This window comes from Pseudophryne corroboree, chromosome 10 (assembly GCF_028390025.1).
Source record: "Pseudophryne corroboree isolate aPseCor3 chromosome 10, aPseCor3.hap2, whole genome shotgun sequence".
Lineage (NCBI taxonomy): Eukaryota > Metazoa > Chordata > Amphibia > Anura > Myobatrachidae > Pseudophryne > Pseudophryne corroboree.
In genome coordinates, this window is record NC_086453.1 from 103932945 (window position 1) to 103952682 (window position 19738).

The 19738-nt window shown below is 46.3% G+C and overlaps 1 protein-coding gene across 6 annotated transcripts in view; it reads left to right on the forward strand.

The window, feature by feature from the left end:
• Window positions 1-19738, forward strand: part of LOC134966154 (germ cell-specific gene 1-like protein) — a 104663-nt gene that overhangs the window by 37927 nt on the left and 46998 nt on the right. For 3 of the 6 annotated variants that reach the window (XM_063942688.1, XM_063942684.1, XM_063942686.1), the window contains exon 2: window positions 18470-18740. The exons of 2 other annotated variants lie outside the window; for them this stretch is intronic. The gene's annotated coding sequence lies outside the window, so the exon portion shown is untranslated. Of the gene's footprint in view, window positions 1-18043; window positions 18249-18469; window positions 18741-19738 lie in introns of those variants that run through there. One more of the 6 variants, XM_063942685.1, reaches the window with a different exon arrangement.

Sequence of the window (19738 nt, forward strand, 5' to 3'; positions counted from 1 at the left end):
AGAAAGAAATACACATTCTGAAAAAGTAGGGAACCGACGTAGTCTTTATTTATGAAAGTCATGTATAATATAATATGGGAAAAAATAGATACTGTACAAGTGTTAAACCAACCAATGTTATGAAGGCAATCTCATTCAATGGGGGAGATTCAAATGTTTGAAAAGTCAGTTGGGTGTCTGTTTTTTCCTATCTAATAGACAGGGAAAAAACAGACACCCAACCGACTTTTCAAACATTTGAATTCGACCCTTTGAATATAATTATCCCCTATAGCAGGACGTTCCCAATCCCTGCCCTATAGGCGCTAGGTACAAAGAACTGATTTCTTCCCCAGATTTATCTCTGGTATTTCTAAATGCTGTTCTGAACTCGTCTTAAAGTGTAACACCAGTGAAAAATGATTTTTTCTCAATATGTTGGGCTTTTTCCACTAAAGAACAAGCCCTGATATTTTAAAAAATGTTGTGTATAAGAAACCCTACTTACAGGCAGGGGCGTAGAGAGAATAAATATAATAATAATTGCAGTCGCTCCACAGGGGATGCCATTCTAATGCAGCGGCACCTGCTTCCTGCCTTGCTTGCGGGAAGTGGGTTCTTCCTCCTTGGCCGGAACCATCTTCCCAGTGATATTTGGGAAGATGGTGAATGTGCCAGACAGTGCTGTCTTAACAGTAGTGTAGGCCCCTGGGCCCCCTACCCATCCTCCAGCGGTAGGGGTGGGGGGTGCTATCAGCGGCAGCTTTGATGTCCCACGGGCGGTAGGGGGTGTTCTATCTTCCGCTCAGCATGTGGCACCTGGAGCAGTAATTTCTGCTAATTACTCCTTTACTGCACAGATGGGGCTAAGCTGTAGAGGAGGCATTGGGCTGAATAAAGAAGCCCTGGTACATGACTTCCAAGGTGGTAGGGGGTGTTTAGTACGTAGGGGAGGGGTGGATAGAGGAGTGGGCTTAATTTTTTATCAATTTCTGGTGGGAGGACAGCTTGCTTGACTGCAGATATCTCAAGTTCCTGAAAATATATTTTTTAGCTTTGAATGGGATATAAAAAACGAGCGAGTCCCACCTTACAGGAGATACTGGGGACCAGAGTTCAGGAGCCAGAGCAATTCACCAATGAAAATATAAAACTGCATATTAAGCGTGTGGAACTGGAGCAGGGACCAGCTGCTGGACGGCTGATATCTCTGGTTCTGGGCACAGTAGAGACAAGCTGCCAGTGTCCACTAAAGGGGAGAGTCACAGCTTTTGGATTATACCAATTTTGGATTATACGCGGAAAAATTCTAAAGGGCCCTACACATTGGCAGATAATACTGAAAGATATGAACGATCTTGTTCATTAATAAATGAGATAACGTTCATATCTTTCAGTGTAGAGGCACCAGCGATGAACGATGCACGGCCCCGCACTCATTCATCGCTGGTGCCCCGTCGCTTGTGCATGCAGGCCAATATGGATGAGATCGTCCATATTTGCCTGCACTGCTATGGAGCCGGGTGGAGTGAAGAAACTTCACTCCCCCCGTCACTGCCTTCCCTGCCGGGTCGCTTGTTGGCGTACCCGCCGTCGGGCAGCTCGGCGGCGGATCTATCAGTGTGTAGGGCCCATTAGTCAGACAGAACCTGAGATATCTGGCTGGGAAGAGCAATAAACAGGCTTAGATGGGGACCACTGCTTTGAAGTCAGATATCTCCGGTTCCCCAGGGGTGATTATTACAAATCTTGTACCCCTGGAAAGAGGGGACCCTCAGCTATCGGCTTAGGGCCCTTATACCCCTGGGACCCCTGGGTAAGAGCCCATTGAGCCCATACAAATGGACGGCCCTGGTGCCAAAGACTTTGTGTTCAATGCGCAGGTGCAAACTTCCCTAAGATATCACTGGTGCTGGCCTGTAAAGTTATACTAGGGAGGTAGTAAGGAGGGGGGGGGGGGGGGAGCACCGGACTAGGGTCCCTCCAGCAGCCCAGGTAATTAGTACATGCAATCGTCCCCCACCCCCCTCTGCGCCACTGTTTGCAGGAGCAAGACGATCACTGCAGTCCAATTTGGTTCCATTGTAACAGGTGTTGCAATATGATCAGTTATTTATAAATAATCTGCCAATTTGCAATAATAGTGTGTTTCTTAAAGTAGGTACAGACTAGTAGATATAGCTGCAGATCAATTGATCTGCAGATATATCTATGGATGGATCGGGCATTGTGTTGAGCATACACACTGCCCGCCCAGTTCAGCTGTCAATCACCGCCGACCGCCGCAGCATGTGTACGGGCGGCCGGCCAACCGCCGTACACACACAGCGACGCGCCAATATATCGGTAGATATATTGGCCATCGGCTGTGCTGCGGGGCCGACGCGATACGTCTGTGAATGACGGAGTTCACAGACGTATCGGCCGTACACACTGGCCGACGGACCCGCAATGTATCGGCCGTTCAAGAGAATGGCCGATATATCGGCCCGTGTGTACGGCCCTTTAGACTTTATAGGTGATTTCAAGCAGAAATCTTGTTCCAGTAATGTTGAAGATTCTAATTTATAAACATAAAATTAAGTAACCTTGTACTCATGTGTACAGTATACCTTCCAGAATTGAATAATTTACTCTTTTAAAAGAGACTGCGCTTCTCAAACTAACTTTTGGTATTCATTTTAGAATCAGACTATCCTGATATTGCATTACAGACTCCTCTCTTACTGCTTTCCCACAAAACCTCTCTTATACCACTTTCAGACAGAAAAGTCTGCAGTCCTGTCAATTACCCAGCATGACCTCCCCCCCTTTCACACAGACAAGCAAATTACCAGGTTGAGAATTTCGACCCGGTAATATGCAGAATAACGTGGGTATTTTGTCTGTGTGAAAGGGTCAACACAGGCTGAAATTCCCATATCTCTGACCCTGGTCAATTCCAGGATCGAAGTCCAGAGAATTTCAACCCAGGCTGACCCTTTCACCCAGAAAAAGGACCCGTGTTTATCATGAAATGACCGCCTAGAACTCTTCACCCGGTAATTTCAGTTTCTGTGTGAAAGGAGTATTACTAACGTCCTTGTTCTTCGTTAGGTAATTTGATTACATTTAGGATAACACATAATTCCAAAAGAGATAAATTCCAAACATTCTAAATATGACATTCAAAATACCGAGCATTGTAAATCTGTAGCAAATGAGACTTGGGAAAGGAAGGGACATGCAGGAGCATGTAAATGTAGTGCTGGAAACTCAGGTGGGTGGGTGAGGACTTAGATTGTATATGCCATAGAGCTAGTGCAAGCTCCCATGTAGGTTACCTGACACATACAGGACCTGATTCAGAGCTGCATGCAGACATGGCTGCATTTTTTGCCTTCACCTTTATGCAAAGGCTACAACCTGTCCTGAAGCTACTGAGACACCCATATACAGCAGCGCTATTCTTTCTCATGGCGGGATGCCAGCCGATCTTGGATGTTTTTTTAAAAGGGCAATTACTTACAAGGCATGGTTTTGCCTTTTAAGTGTTTGCCCCTTTAAAAAAACGACTCCATTACATCACGCCGCATGCGCATATTTAAGTGCACAAACATTTGCAACATCAAAGCTTGCACCAACCCTATGTAGATATAATTTCTCCATCTGAACATAGCGTCCAGTGCAGGCGTGTTGCTGCTGTCAGCAACACGCCTGCACTCGGTTAGCCCCCCTCACCCCCCCCCCCCGTTACTTCCCCAGACTGCCCATTGATATCCATAGCTCTTGTGTCCAAATTTGTTGTGGACTCTGGGGGTAATTCAGAGTTGATCGCAACAGCAAATTTGTTAGCAATTGGGCAAAACCATGGGGGTCATTCCCAGTTGTTCGCTCGTTATTTTTTTTGTCGCAACGGAGCGATTAGTTGCTAATGCGCATGCGCAATGTCCGCAGTGCGACTGCGCCAAGTAAATTTGCTATGCAGTTAGGTATTTTACTCAAGGCATTACGAGGTTTTTTCTTCGTTCTGGTGATTGTAATGTGATTGACAGGAAGTGGGTGTTTCTGGGCGGAAACAGGCCGTTTTATGGGTGTGTGCGAAAAAACGCTACTGTTTCTGGGAAAAACGCGGGAGTGGCCGGAGAAACGGAGGAGTGTCTGGCCGAACGCTTGGTGTGTTTGTGACGTCAAAGCAGGAATGAAACTGACTGAACAGATCGCAGATGCCGAGTAAGTGTGGAGCTACTCAGAAACTGCTAAGAAGTGTCTATTCGCAATTTTGCTAATCTTTCGTTCGCAATTTTGATAAGCTAAGATTCACTCTCAGTAGGCGGCGGCTTAGCGTGTGCAAAGCTGCTAAAAGCAGCTTGCGAGCGAACAACTCGGAATGAGGGCCCATGTGCACTGCAGGGGGGGCAGATATCACATTTGCAGAGAGAGTTAGATTTGGGTGGATTATTTTGTTTCTGTGCAGGGTAAATACTGGCTGCTTTATTTTTACACTGCACTTTAGATTTCAGTTTGGACACACCCCACCCAAATCTAGCACATGTGATATCTGCCCCCTCCCCCCTACAGTGCACATGGTTTTGCCCAACTGCTAACAAATTTGTTGCTGCGATCAACTCTGAATTACCCCTCTGACCGCTGTCCATAGCGGGACGAATGCGCAGTGCAACACGGACGCATTATAAGAGCACACAGAAGCATCGCCAATTGCGTCCAGTATATCGTTGTAATTAAATACTGAAGTGCGTTTCTCTACCAGATTTTATTTCTTCTTGTTAGCAATGCATGCATAAATAGTTTGAATCTAAAGGTGTGTACACACGGTAAGATATTTTCTTCCGATTCTGACTATATAGTCAGAATCGGAAGAAAAGATAGTGCAGATCGCAAGGTGACAGTCACCTTGCGATCCCGATCCGATGCCGATGCGCGGCCCCGCGCGGTCGGCATCGGCAGAAAAAATAGGCTGTGCAGGCAAGTCAATCCTGGCTATCTCTATAGAAGAGATAGTCAGGATTGACATCGCACATAGCCAGCATCGCAAGCACACTCATTATGTGCTTGCGATACTGGCTAAGTGCCGACCCGGCCCCCTGTCGCACGGTGAGAATCGGATAAGTCCGAATCTCACCGTGTGTATGCACCTTTAGATTAGTAGCAGCTTTCTGACATGGAAAATAAAATCAGCGTTGTACAAATTCCAGAGGGAGCAGTGAGTCACCAGTATCTCCAACCAGCTACACATCATAGATGCTACATTCTGTCAGTGTTTGCATACTGAGAGAACCTTTCATCGTATCACATACTGCATGACACATTGCAACACACTGTAATACAAGTAGGAGTTGAAATTAAATAATAATAATAAAAAAAACTGGTGCAGTTTTATAATCCATGTAAATATTGTTTCTTTTTTTGTGTTCACTTAATTGCAAATGATTATAAAACGTGATTTTACTTATATTTTGACAGAGATAAACAAATCATTTTCCTAGTTATACTTTGTTCCTAATTCTCAGAGGATACAAATATTTTTTTTCTGTACATCCTTTTTGCACCCCCCACCCTTCATCCTTCTGGGGTTTAGATATTAAGGGGGACATGCACTAAGCAGTGATAAAAGTGGAGAAGTGAGCCAGTGGAGAAGTTTCCCATGGCAACCAATCAGCATTGACGTACCATTTATAATTTGCATACTATAAACACATACAGAGCAGCTGATTGGTTGCCATGGGCAACTTCTCCACTGGCACACTTCTCCACGTTTATCACTGCTTAGTAGGTGTCCCCCTTCGATACTTCATAAAAGTCGATTTGGGTCAATTTTGATCTGGGGATTTTTGTTTTTTGTTTAGATTTTTGATTGATTGTGTGTCTCAGGGGGCAATTCCAAGTTGATCGCAGCAGAATTTTTTTTTAGCAGTTGGGCAAAACCATGTGCACTGCAGGGGGGGCAGATATAACATTTGCAAAGAGAGTTAGATTTGGGTGGGTTATTTTGTTTCTGTACAGGGTAAATACTGGCTGCTTTATTTTTACACTGCAATTTAGATTTCAGTTTGAATACACCCCACCCAAATCTAACTCTCTCTGCACATGTTATACCTGCCCCCACTGCAGTGCACATGGTTTTGCCCATTAGCTAACAAAATTCATGCTGAGATCAACTCAGAATTACCCCCTCAGAGTCTGAATCACATGTTTACTAACAGATATTTGACGTCCTTTAAAAAAACATATGTAAAAAATAATCTGTGAGTAATTGAGGGATTTAGGGGTATATTTATTAAAAGTCAATCTAGGTTGATATTTGGTCGATGTGTTGTCCATTTTGTATTTCAGGGTCTAAATTCCACATTTAATCACCGATGATTTTTGTCATTTTTTTTTTTAAATGATGTAAAAAATGATCTGTTAGTAAATGAGTGATTTAAGGTGCATTCACACTAGAGGACGTCGCTCTATGAGTGACATTGTCTAGTGTTTCCCCTCCTGGGCCGGGTGGCGGCGCGTGCACACTGAGCAATATGACTGTTCATATCGCTCAGTGACGTCACGCAGTGGCTGGCCGTGCATGCAGCTCCTGGACAACAGTCCAGATTGAGCATGCATGCACTGCCGACAGCAAGGATCATTGCCGACCTGCGGTTTATCGAACGACTGCGCATGCGTAGTGTTCACATTGTGCACGTGTGAGGGGTAATAGCGACAGAAAATTCATACAGATCGTAATCACAATGTAGCCGCTATTTGACTGACAGGAAGCCAGCGTTTCTGGGCGGAAACCTGACGTTTTTTGGGTGTGCCAGAAAAAACGCGGGCTTGCCCAGACATTTTTGGGGAGGGTCTCTGACGTCAGTGCAGACCACTTCCAGTTCATCTCAGTCACAGATCAGTGACAGCCTCAGACCTACTCACATTTGCTCAGACGGCAAAGACTCTTCGATGTTCCGGGGTTTTTTCTTCCTGTCAGGGTGGCGCCTTTCTACTCGCAGACAACTGCAAATTCTCTGAATAGCGATCCATGCTCAATTAGGCCCAAAAATCTTTCAAAATCGACTTTTAGGATATACACCCTTTGGTGAGGACACCCACTTTTTCCCTGCTTGGCTCTCAGCTTCCTAGTCCAGGACTCCTATGCCGCAGCCACATATGCTGGGGGCAACATGGCAGGACCAGGGTGCAGAAGTGCTGTGCTACGTCACTGGGGCATTGAAAACACTGGATGACTGACATTGAGACACACATCATTGTAGGTGTCTCTTAACCATTGGCACATAAGCTACAAACCTCGGTTCACATAACGGTAATGCCAGTCCTGACTTTATCCCTGGCAACTATATAATACGGAAAGCTGATATGAGCAAAACTGAACCTGAAATAAGTCTGTTTACAGCCAGGTGGACGCTTCTGGGGATCAGTGAACTAGTGAATCCATAAAGCTTAAATATACATAGAAAAGTTATACCTGGATTTAACAATGCCCTCACAATCATTCTCTCCTGCACCTAGGGCCTAATTCAGACCTGATTTCTGTGCAGGGTAAATATTGGCTGCTTTATTTTTACACTGCGGGCCTAATTCAGATCTTATTGCAGCAGCAAATGTGTTAGCTAATGGGCAAAACCATGTGCACTGCAGGGGAGGGGACAGATGTAACATGTGCAGAGAGAGTTAGATTTGGGTGTGGTGTGTTCAAAGTGAAATCTAATTTGCAGTGTAAAAATAAAGCAGCCAGTATTTACCCTGCACAGAAACAAAATAACCGACCCAAATCTAACTCTCTCTGCACATGTTATATCTGCCCCCCCTGCAGTGCACGTGGGGGGTAATTCCAAGTTGATTGCAGCAGGAATTTTGTTAGCAGTTGGGCAAAACCATGTGCACTGCAGGGGGGCAGATATAACATGTGCAGAAAGAGTTAGATTTGGGTGGGTTATTTTGTTTCTGTGCAGGGTAAATACTGGCTGCTTTAGTTTTACACTGCATTTTAGATTTCAGTTAGAACACACCCCACCCAAATCTATCTCTCTCTGCACATGTTATATCTGCCCCCCCCCCCCCCCCCCCTGCACTGCACATGGTTTTGCCCAACTGCTAACAAAATTCCTGCTGCAATCAACTTGGAATTACCCCCCACGTGCACTGCAGGGGGGGCAGATATAACATGTGCAGAGAGAGTTAGATTTGGGTCGGTTATTTTGTTTCTGTGCAGGGTAAATACTGGCTGCTTTATTTTTACACTGCAAATTAGATTTCGGGAGCACCGGACTAGGGCCCCTCCAGCAGCCCGGGTAATTAGTACATGCAACCGTCCCCCACCCCCACCCCCCTCTGCGCCACTGTTTGCAGGAGCAAGACGATCACTGCAGTCCAATTTGGTTCCATTGTAACAAGTGTTGCAATATAATCAGTTATTTATAAATAATCTACCAATTTGCAATAATAGTGTGTTTCTTAAGGTGGGTACAGACTAGTAGATATATCTGCAGATCAATTGATCTGCAGATATATCTATGGACGGATCGGGCAGTGTGTTGAGCATACACACTGCCCGCCCAGTTCAGCTGTCAATCACCGCCGGCCTGCGCAGCATGTGTACGGGCGGTCGGCCGACCGCCGTACACACACAGCGACGCGCCAATATATCGGTAGATATATTGGCCATCGGCTGTGCTGCGGGGCCGACGCGATACGTCTGTGAACGACAGAGTTCACAGACGTATCGGCCGTACACACTGGCCGACGGACCCGCAATATATCGGCCGTTCAAGAGAATGGCCGATATATCGGCCAGTGTGTACGGGCCTTTAGACTTTATAGGTGATTTCAAGCAGAAATCTTGTTCCAGTAATGTTGAAGATTCTAATTTAAAACATAAAATTAAGTAACCTTGTACTCATGTGTACAGTATACCTTCCAGAATTAAATCATTTACTCTTTTAAAAGAGACTGCGCTTCTCAAACTAACTTTTGGTATTCATTTTAGAATCAGACTATCCTGATATTGCATTATAGACTCCTCTCTTACTGTTTTCCCACAAAACTTCTCTTATACCACTTTCAGACAGAAAAGTCTGCTGTCCTGTCAATTACCCAGCATGACCCCCCCCCCCCCCCCCCCTTTCACACAGACAAGCAAATTACCAGGTTGAGAATTTCGACCCGGTAATATGCAGAATAACGTGGGTATTTTGTCTGTGTGAAAGGGTCAACCCAGGCTGAAATTCCCATATCTCTGACCCTGGTCAATTCCAGGATCGAAGTCCCGAGAATTTCAACCCAGGCTGACCCTTTCACCCAGAAAAAGGACCCGTGTTTATCATGAAATTACCGCCTAGAACTCTTCACCCGGTAATTTCAGTTTCTGTGTGAAAGGAGTATTATTAACGTCCTTGTTCTTCGTTAGGTAATTTGATTACATTTAGGATAACACATAATTCCAAAAGAGATAAATTCCAAACATTCTAAATATGACATTCAAAATACAGAGCATTGTAAATCTGTAGCAAATGAGACTTGGGAAAGGAAGGGACATGCAGGAGCATGTAAATGTAGTGCTGGAAACTCAGGTGGGTGGGTGAGGACTTAGATTGTATATGCCATAGAGCTAGTGCAAGCTCCCATGTAGGTTACCTGACACATACAGGACCTGATTCAGAGCTGCATGCAGACATGGCTGCATTTTTTGCCTTCACCTTTATGCAAATGCTGCAACCTGTCCTGAAGCTACTGAGACACCCATATACAGCAGCGCTATTCTTTCTCATGGCGGGATGCCAGCCGATCTTGGATGTTTTTTTAAAAGGGCAATTACTTACAAGGCATGGTTTTGCCTTTTAAGTGTTTGCCCCTTTAAAAAAACGACTCCATTACATCACGCCGCATGCGCATATTTAAGTGCACCAACATTTGCAACATCAAAGCTTGCACCAACCCTATGCAGATATAATTTCTCCATCTGAACATAGCGTCCAGTGCAGGCGTGTTGCTGCTGTCAGCAACACGCCTGCACTCCGTTAGCCCCCCTCACCCCCCCCCCCCCCCCCGTTACTTCCCCAGACTGCCCATTGATATCCATAGCTCTTGTGTCCAAATTTGTTGTGGACTCTGGGGGTAATTCAGAGTTGATCGCAATAGCAAATTTGTTAGCAATTGGGCAAAACCATGGGGGTCATTCCGAGTTGTTCGCTCGTTATTTTTTTTGTCGCAACAGAGTGATTAGTTGCTAATGCGCATGCGCAATGTCCGCAGTGCGACTGCGCCAAGTAAATTTGCTATGCAGTTAGGTATTTTACTCAAGGCATTACAAGGTTTTTTCTTCGTTCTGGTGATCGTAATGTGATTGACAGGAAGTGGGTGTTTCTGGGCGGAAACTGGCCGTTTTATGGGTGTGTGCGAAAAAACGCTACCGTTTCTGGGAAAAACGCGGGAGTGGCTGGAGAAACGGAGGAGTGTCTGGCCGAACGCTGGGTGTGTTTGTGACGTCAAACCAGGAATGAAACTGACTGAACTGATCGCAGATGCCGAGTAAGTCTGGAGCTACTCAGAAACTGCTAAGAAGTGTCTATTCGCAATTTTGCTAATCTTTCATTCGCAATTTTGATAAGCTAAGATTTACTCCCAGTAGGCGGCGGCTTAGCGTGTGCAAAGCTGCTAAAAGCAGCTTGCGAGCGAACAACTCGGAATGAGGGCCCATGTGCACTGCAGGGGGGGCAGATATCACATTTGCAGAGAGAGTTAGATTTGGGTGGGTTATTTTGTTTCTGTGCAGGGTAAATACTGGCTGCTTTATTTTTACACTGCAATTTAGATTTCAGTTTGGACACACCCCACCCAAATCTAACTCTCTCTGCACATGTTATATCTGCCCCCCCCCCCCCCCCTGCAGTGCACATGGTTTTGCCCAACTGCTAACAAATTTGTTGCTGCGATCAACTCTGAATTACCCCCTCTGACCGCTGTCCATAGCGGGACGAATGCGCAGTGCAACACGGACGCATTATAAGAGCACACAGAAGCATCGCCGATTGCGTCCAGTATATCGTTGTAATTAAATACTGAAGTGCGTTTCTCTACCAGATTTTATTTCTTCTTGTTAGCAATGCATGCATAAATAGTTTGAATCTTAGATTAGTAGCAGCTTTCTGACATGGAAAATAAAATCAGCATTGTACAAATTCCAGAGGGAGCAGTGAGTCACCAGTATCTCCAACCAGCTACACATCATAGATGCTACATTCTGTCACAGTGTTTGCATACTGAGAGAACCTTTCATCGTATCACATACTGCATGACACATTGCAACACACTGTAATACAAGTAGGAGTTGAAATTAAATAATAATAATAATAAAAAAAACTGGTGCAGTTTTATAATCCATGTAAATATTGTTTCTTTTTTTTGTGTTCACTTAATTGCAAATGATTATAAAATGTGATTTTACTTCTATTTTGACAGAGATAAACAAATCATTTTCCTAGTTATACTTTGTTCCTAATTCTCAGAGGATACAAATATTTTTTTTCTGTACATCCTTTTTGCACCCCCCACCCTTCATCCTTCTGGGGTTTAGATATTAAGGGGGACATGCACTAAGCAGTGATAAAAGTGGAGAAGTGAGCCAGTGGAGAAGTTTCCCATGGCAACCAATCAGCATTGACGTAACATTTATAATTTGCATACTATAAACACATACAGAGCAGCTGATTGGTTGCCATAGGCAACTTCTCCACTGGCTCACTTCTCCACGTTTATCACTGCTTAGTAGGTGTCCCCCTTCGATATTTCATAAAAGTCGATTTGGGTCGATTTTGATCTGGGGATTTTTTTGTTTTTGTTTAGATTTTTGATTGATTTTGTGTCTCAGGGGGTAATTCTAAATTGATCGCAGCAGGAAATTTTTTAGCAGTTGGGCAAAACTATGTGCACTGCAGGGGGGGCAGATATAACATTTGCAGAGAGAGTTATAGGCCCTACACACTGGCCGATATTTTGAAAGATATGAACGATCTCGTTCATAAATGAACGAGAACTCGTTCATATCTTTCAGTGTGGAGACTTAAGCGATGAACGATGCGCGTCCCCGCGCTCGTTCATCGCTGGTCTCCCGTCGGCTGTGCATGCAGGCCAATATGGACGATCTCGTCCATATTTGCCTGCACTTCAATGCAGCCGCGTGACGGGGGGAGTGAAGAAACTTCACTCCCCCCGTCACTGCCCCCCCCGCCGCCGGGTCGCTCGTCGGCCGTATCCGCCGTCGGGCAGCTCGGCGGCGGATCGGCCAGTGAGTAGGGCCCTTTAGATTTGGGTGGGTTATTTTGTTTCTGTACAGGGTAAATACTGGCTGCTTTATTTTTACACTGCAATTTAGATTTCAGTTTGAATACACCCCACCCAAATCTAACTCTCTCTGCACATGTTATATCTGCCCCCACTGCAGTGCACATGGTTTTGCCCATTAGCTAACAAAATTCCTGCTGAGATCAACTCAGAATTACCCCCTCAGAGTCTGAATCACACGTTTACTAACAGATATTTGACGCCCTTTAAAAAAACATATGTAAAAAATAATCTGTGAGTAATTGTGGGATTTAGGGGTATATTTATTAAAAGTCAATCTAGGTTGATATTTGGTCGATGTGTTGTCCATTTTGTATTTCAGGGTCTAAATTCCACATTTAATCACCAATGATTTTTGTAATTTTTTTTTTAAATGATGTAAAAAATTATCTGCTAGTAAATGAGTGATTTAAGGTGCATTCACACTAGAGGACGTCGCTCTATGAGTGACATTGTCTAGTGTTTCCCCTCCTGGGCCGGGTGGCGGCGCGTGCACACTGAGCAATATGACCGTTCATATCGCTCAGTGACGTCACGCAGTGGCTGGCCGTGCATGCAGCTCCTGGACAACAGTCCAGATTGAGCATGCATGCACTGCCGACAGCATGGATCATTGCCGACCTGCGGTTTATCGAACGACTGCGCATGCGTAGTGTTCACGTTGTGCACATGTGAGGGGTAATAGCGACAGAAAATTCATACAGATCGTAATCACAATGTAGCCGCTGTTTGACTGACAGGAAGCCAGCGTTTCTGGGCAGAAACCTGACGTTTTTTGGGTGTGCCAGAAAAACCGCGGGCTTGCCCAGACATTTTTGGGGAGGGTCTCTGACGTCAGCGCAGACCACTTCCAGTTCATCTCAGTCACAGATCAGTGGCAGCCTCAGATCTACTCACATTTGCTCAGACGGCAAAGACTCTTCGATGTTCCGGGGTTTTTTCTTCCTGTCAGGGTGGCGCCTTTCTACTCGCAGACAACTGCAATTTCTCTGAATAGCGATCCATGCTCAATTAGGCCCAAAAATCTTTCAAAATCGACTTTTAGGATATACACCCTTTGGTGAGGACACCCACTTTTTCCCTGCTTGGCTCTCAGCTTCCTAGTCCAGGACTCCTATGCCGCTGCCACATATGCTGGGGGCAACATGGCAGGACCAGGGTGCAGAAGTGCTGTGCTACGTCACTGGGGCATTGAAAACACTGGATGACTGACATTGAGACACACATCATTGTAGGTGTCTCTTAACCATTGGCACATAAGCTACAAACCTCGGTTCACATAACGGTAATGCCAGTCCTGACTTTATCCCTGGCAACTATATAATACGGAAAGCTGATATGAGCAAAACTGAACCTGAAATAAGTCTGTTTACAGCCAGGTGGACGCTTCTGGGGATCAGTGAACTAGTGAATCCATAAAGCTTAAATATACATAGAAAAGTTATACCTGGATTTAACAATGCCCTCACAATCATTCTCTCCTGCACCTAGGGCCTAATTCAGACCTGATTTCTGTGCAGGGTAAATATTGGCTGCTTTATTTTTACACTGCGGGCCTAATTCAGATCTGATTGCAGCAGCAAATGTGTTAGCTAATGGGCAAAACCATGTGCACGGCAGGGAAGGGGGCAGATGTAACATGTGCAGAGAGAGTTAGATTTGGGTGTGGTGTGTTCAAAGTGAAATCTAATTTGGAGTGCAAAAATAAAGCAGCCAGTATTTACCCTGCACAGAAACAAAATAACCGACCCAAATCTAACTCTCTCTGCACGTTATATCTGCCCCCCATGCAGTGCACGTGGGGGTTAATTCCAAGTTGATTGCAGCAGGAATTTTGTTAGCAGTTGAGCAAAATCATGGGGGTAATTCTGAGTTGATCGCAGCAGGAACTTAGGGGGTAAATCCAAGTTGATCGCAGCAGGAAATTTTTTAGCAGTTGGGCAAAACCATGTGCACTGCAGTGGGGGCAGATATAACATGTGCAGAGAGAGATAGATTTGGGTGTGGTGAGTTCAATCTGCAACCTAAATTGCAGTGTAAAAATAAAGCAGCCAGTATTTACCCTGCACAGAAACAAAATAACTCACCCAAATCTAACGCTCTCTGCAAATGTTATATCTGCCCCCCCCCCCCCCCTTGCAGTGCACATGGTTTTGCCCAACTGCTACAAAAAAAAAAATCCTGCTGCGATCAACTTGGAATTACCCCCTTAGTTAGCAGTTGGGAAAAACCATGTGCACTGCAGGTGGGGCAGATATAACATGTGCAGAGAGAGTTAGATTTGGGTGGGGTGAGTTCAATCTGCGATCTAAATTGCAGTGTAATAATAAAGCAGCCAGTATTTACCCTGCATAGAAACAAAATAACCTACCCAAATCTAACTCTCTCTGCAAATGTTATATCTGCCCCCCCCTGCAGTGCACATGGTTTTGCCCAACTGCTAAAAAAATTCCTGCTGCGATTAACTTGGAATTACCCCCCATGTGCACTGCAGGTGGGGCAGATATAACATGTGCAGAAAGAGTTAGATTTGGGGGGGTTATTTTGTTTCTGTGCAGGGTAAATACTATTACTGGCTGCTTTTATTTTTACACTGCATTTTAGATTTCAGTTAGAACACACCCCACCTAAATCTAACTCTCTCTGCACATGTTATATCTGCCTCCCCTGCACTGCAGATGGGCCCTCATTCCGAGTTGTTCGCTCGGTATTTTTCATCGCATCGCAGTGAAAATCCGCTTAGTACGCATGCGCAAAGTTCGCACTGCGACTGCGCCAAGTAACTTTACTATGAAGAAAGTATTTTTACTCACGGCGTTTTCTTCGCTCCGGCGATCGTAATGTGATTGACAGGAAATGGGTGTTACTGGGCGGAAACACGGCGTTTCAGGGGCGTGTGGCTGAAAACGCTACCGTTTCCGGAAAAAACGCAGGAGTGGCTGGAGAAACGGTGGGAGTGCCTGGGCGAACGCTGGGTGTGTTTGTGACGTCAACCAGGAACGACAAGCACTGAACTGATCGCACAGGCAGAGTAAGTCTGGAGCTACTCTGAAACTGCTAAGTAGTTAGTAATCGCAATATTGCGCATACATCGGTCGCAATTTTAAGAAGCTAAGATTCACTCCCAGTAGGCGGCGGCTTAGCGTGTGTAACTCTGCTAAATTCGCCTTGCGACCGATCAACTCGGAATGAGGGCCATGGTTTTTTCCCATTAGAGAAAAAATTTGCTGTCTTGATCAGGTCTGAATTAGGCCCTTATGGGCCGATTCAGACCTGATAGCTGCTGTGCGTTTTCGCACAGCGGGTAATCAGATCTGAACTGCGCATGCACCGCAATGCGTAGGCGCGACAGTCCGCAGCGTTGGGCATCGATGGGACGTTGCAAAAAAATCCCATTGCATCGGTGAATGCAAGGAGATTGACAGGAAGAGGGCGTTTGTGGATGGCAACTGAACGTTTTTGAGGGAGGGTGTCTGACGTCAGCTCCGGCCCCGATCATCGCACTGGAAGAGAAAGTCCTGGGCTGCGCAGAGACTGCACAGAATTAGTTTGTGCAGTCTCTCTAACACATCCGAACGCACACAAGCACAGCAATTTCCCTACCTGATCACAGGGCAGCAGAAAACGCAGCCCAGTGATCAGGTCTGAATTACCCCCTTAGTCTCAACATCACCCCGTGCCAGTGACACTGTTAGTGCAGTGGAAAGCCTTTTGGTAAGTAAAAGGCTGAAGGTGGAGGAGTGGAGCAGGCAAGCAACACTAGGAAACCCTGAGCAGGTGCTGGTGGGGCAATTAAATGCAGCACTGGCGCCCCCTCAGCCATGCATACTGCCCGTGGCACCATTCCATACATTCATGTAGATTGTGAAAGCTACAAATATGAGTGCAGGGATAAAGTGAACGTGTACTGCTACATCTGAGAGCAGTGTCATAAAACTGACTTAAGGGCCGTATTCACGGCACGATTTGGGGAGAAATGTGTGCTGAGCGGTTCGCTCAGCACACATCTCTCCCCCTGCTCAGCACAGAGCGATGTGTGCTGAGCGTGCGGGGGGAGACGGGGGTGGGCTTATTTCACCCAGCGGGTGAAGTGAGTGACCTGCTAGATTGGTCTGCATGCAGGCCAATCTAGCACCAGCGATAGCGATGCGCGGGTCTGCGCATTGCTATCGCTGTGAGGGGTAAACACAGAGTGATCGCTGCTTAAAATCTAGTCAGATTGCTTAGATTTTAAGCAGCGATCGCTCCGTGAGTACCCCCCTTTACATCCATAGGTAAATAAGCCCCAAAGCAGTTAGTAAGATCTACTTGTTGATAATAAAAACACTCTGATTCTCAGGGCGTGTTCATGTATTGTGTTCTCATACCTCCCAACTTTATGGCCGGGCAAGGAGGGACATCTGCGCGCACCCGCTCAAACAGGCGTGACCTATGGGGAAAGGGGGCGTGTCTTCATAAGAGGGCCCGCAATCGCAAGCCACTGCCTCATTTTCGTCACTGAAGGGGCATGCCCAGCGCTCTGTGAGGTGCTGGCATGACCCCTCTCCTTCTGTCTCCACTGAATAGATGCTGTGCGCTTGCGCATAGCATCTATTCACCACAGAGCAGCAAGAGCAGGAGCCTCCCAACTGCCCCCCCCCCCCTTCCCCCACCGTGGGACACTGCGGCCTGTGGGTGGGACAGCGGGACAGTGGTTGGAAAAACGCAGGCGTGTCAAAGCGTTTGCAGGGCGAGTGTCTGACGTCAATTCCGGACTCGAATAGGCTGAAGTGATCGCAGAGGCTGAGTAAGGTCAGAGCTACTCAGAAACTGCACAAACTGTTTTTGTACAGGGCGGCTGCACATGCGATCGCACACTTGCAAAGCGAAAATACACTCCCCTACAGGCGGCGACTATCTGATCGCAGCGCTGCAAAAACTAGCTAGCGAGCGATCAGATCTGAATTAGGCCCCATTTACACTGCACTCATAAAGCCTTAATGTTACTACACAGACTACTCTACACCCTCTCAAAGTATCAAAGCTATTTATCCATTGTCTCTTATCACAACGATAACACCGATGAATGCCTGTCCTGGCATAGGGTCAATTGTAAAGTGATAGCATAAGATAGTATCAGACCTGGCTAGCATATAGTACATACATGGCACCATGGACCCACATATGCAGTAGGCACAGTGGCGCCGAGAGAAATGGGGGAGCGTGTACAAATTATCCGGGCTTGTTGAAGAAGCCTTGCAGGCAGAGCCAGATTAAGTCCATGGGGGGCCCCGGGTACTTAAGAAAGTGGGGCCCCTATTCAAGAGAGGAGGAGGACGGGGGGGGTCACATACTATCCAACGATCGACCTGCGCTCCCGTCCCCGCCAACCGCACAGACAGACGACCTGCGCTCCCTTAATCCGGCTCTGCTTGCAGGGGTCCAGATCCGAGTGTCCCCCATCCCTCTTACCTGTCAGTCAGCAGCAGCCCTTTCCCCTGTGTGCTGGGCAGTAGTAGATACAGGGAGGATGCTGCCGCTGAGTGTAGCAGTCTCCTCTGTCTGCAGGGTGGGAGCAATTGCATTGATAGCATCCCCTCCCTGGACCTGACCCTGGCTGTGCATGTTGGTGCCGCTTTGTGACACCTAAACAAATCATTTCCAAAATATTTTTTTAAATGGAACGTGGCCACACCTCTGTGATTAGGCCACACCCCATTTTATTACCAAGGCCTGGGACAGCTTTCTACGGCCTTGAGTAGGCAGCAGCTACTGAGAGGAATCTGAAGAGAAATGTGATATGGTAGTCTACAGACTACAATGGCTGACCCCATCTCAAGATGGCATAAGGTGTCAAGGGATCAGTGACGGAAAGGCTTATTTTCCGAAGTTTGATAAATTGGAGAAGCCCATTAGTCTCATTCAAAAATATGAGGACTGTGGTGTCCTAAAATCAGGTGGAGACCGCTGTTTCCGTATGACCTACGGTGCTGTAACGCTTATTGCTTATAGGCCCGATGTCTCTTCCCTCCATCTTTAGTCATAATTTTTAATTTAAAAGCGTTTTTGAATACAATAAACTTTAATCGTTTTTGTGCCTCTGTTTATGAAATGTTGTCTGTAGCTGTTTGCCCTGTGAGTCATCGGCTAGATGTTGTATTCCCTCATGTGTTTACAGTATCTGGATGAGCCACACAGTGCGGGAGTCTGACTTGCGCGGGAGGTGCGAAATTCTAATCATTGTACTGCTGAGGCACAATAACAAATGCTGTGCCAGTCACTATTGGAAGAGGAGTGAGTGGGTTGCTGGCCTGCCTAAAATGCTTGCTGCAGAATTCTAGCAAAGTCAGCTGCCTTACAGGCTACACGCTCGCAGTGATCTGTCCTGCTTTGGAGAAGACTTAGCTCCTGTGGTAGATGACGCTCTTCAATGCTTCTTGAGGCTTGTGGTGAGTAACTTGCCAAATTGGAATAATCAGGCAAAAGCTTTAAAATCAACATAATTGATTTATTGATATGTTATGTACTGTATAGTTAAGAAAGTATATCAAAGTACAGACATTTCTTAAATATTGTAAGCCATGGTTCTTCAACCTGCGGCCTTTCAGCTGCTGTGGAACTACACACCCCAGCATGCCCTGCCACAGTTTTGCTATTTAGGCATGCTAAAATTGAGACAGGGCATGCTGGGATGTGTAGTTCCACGGCAGCTGGAGGGCCGCAGGTTGAAGACCCATGCTGTAAGCAAATCACATACTGTAGATACCCACATACAGCAGACTGCATATTCATTGTACTAGTAAGCACCCATATTACTTTTTCTCTATCGTCCTAGTGGATGCTGGGGTTCCTGAAAGGACCAGGGGGGGATAGCGGCTCCGCAGGAGACAGGGCACAAAAAGTAAAGCTTTACGATCAGGTGGTGTGTACTGGCTCCTCCCCCTATGACCCTCCTCCAAGCCTCAGTTAGATTTTTGTGCCCGGCCGAGAAGGGTGCAATCTAGGTGGCTCTCCTAAAGAGCTGCTTAGAAAAGTTTAGCTTAGGTTTTTTATTTTACAGTGAGTCCTGCTGGCAACAGGATCACTGCAACGAGGGACTTAGGGGAGAAGAAGTGAACTCACCTGCGTGCAGGATGGATTGGCTTCTTGGCTACTGGACATCAGCTCCAGAGGGACGATCACAGGTACAGCCTGGATGGTCACCGGAGCCTTGCCGCCGGCCCCCTTGCAGATGCTGAAGTAAGAAGAGGTCCAGAATCGGCGGCAGAAGACTCCTCAGTCTTCTAAAGGTAGCGCACAGCACTGCAGCTGTGTGCCATTTTCCTCTCAGCACACTTCACACGGCAGTCACTGAGGGTGCAGGGCGCTGGGAGGGGGGCGCCCTGGGAGGCAAATGAAAACCTATTTTGGCTAAAAATACCTCACATATAGCCTCCGGAGGCTATAT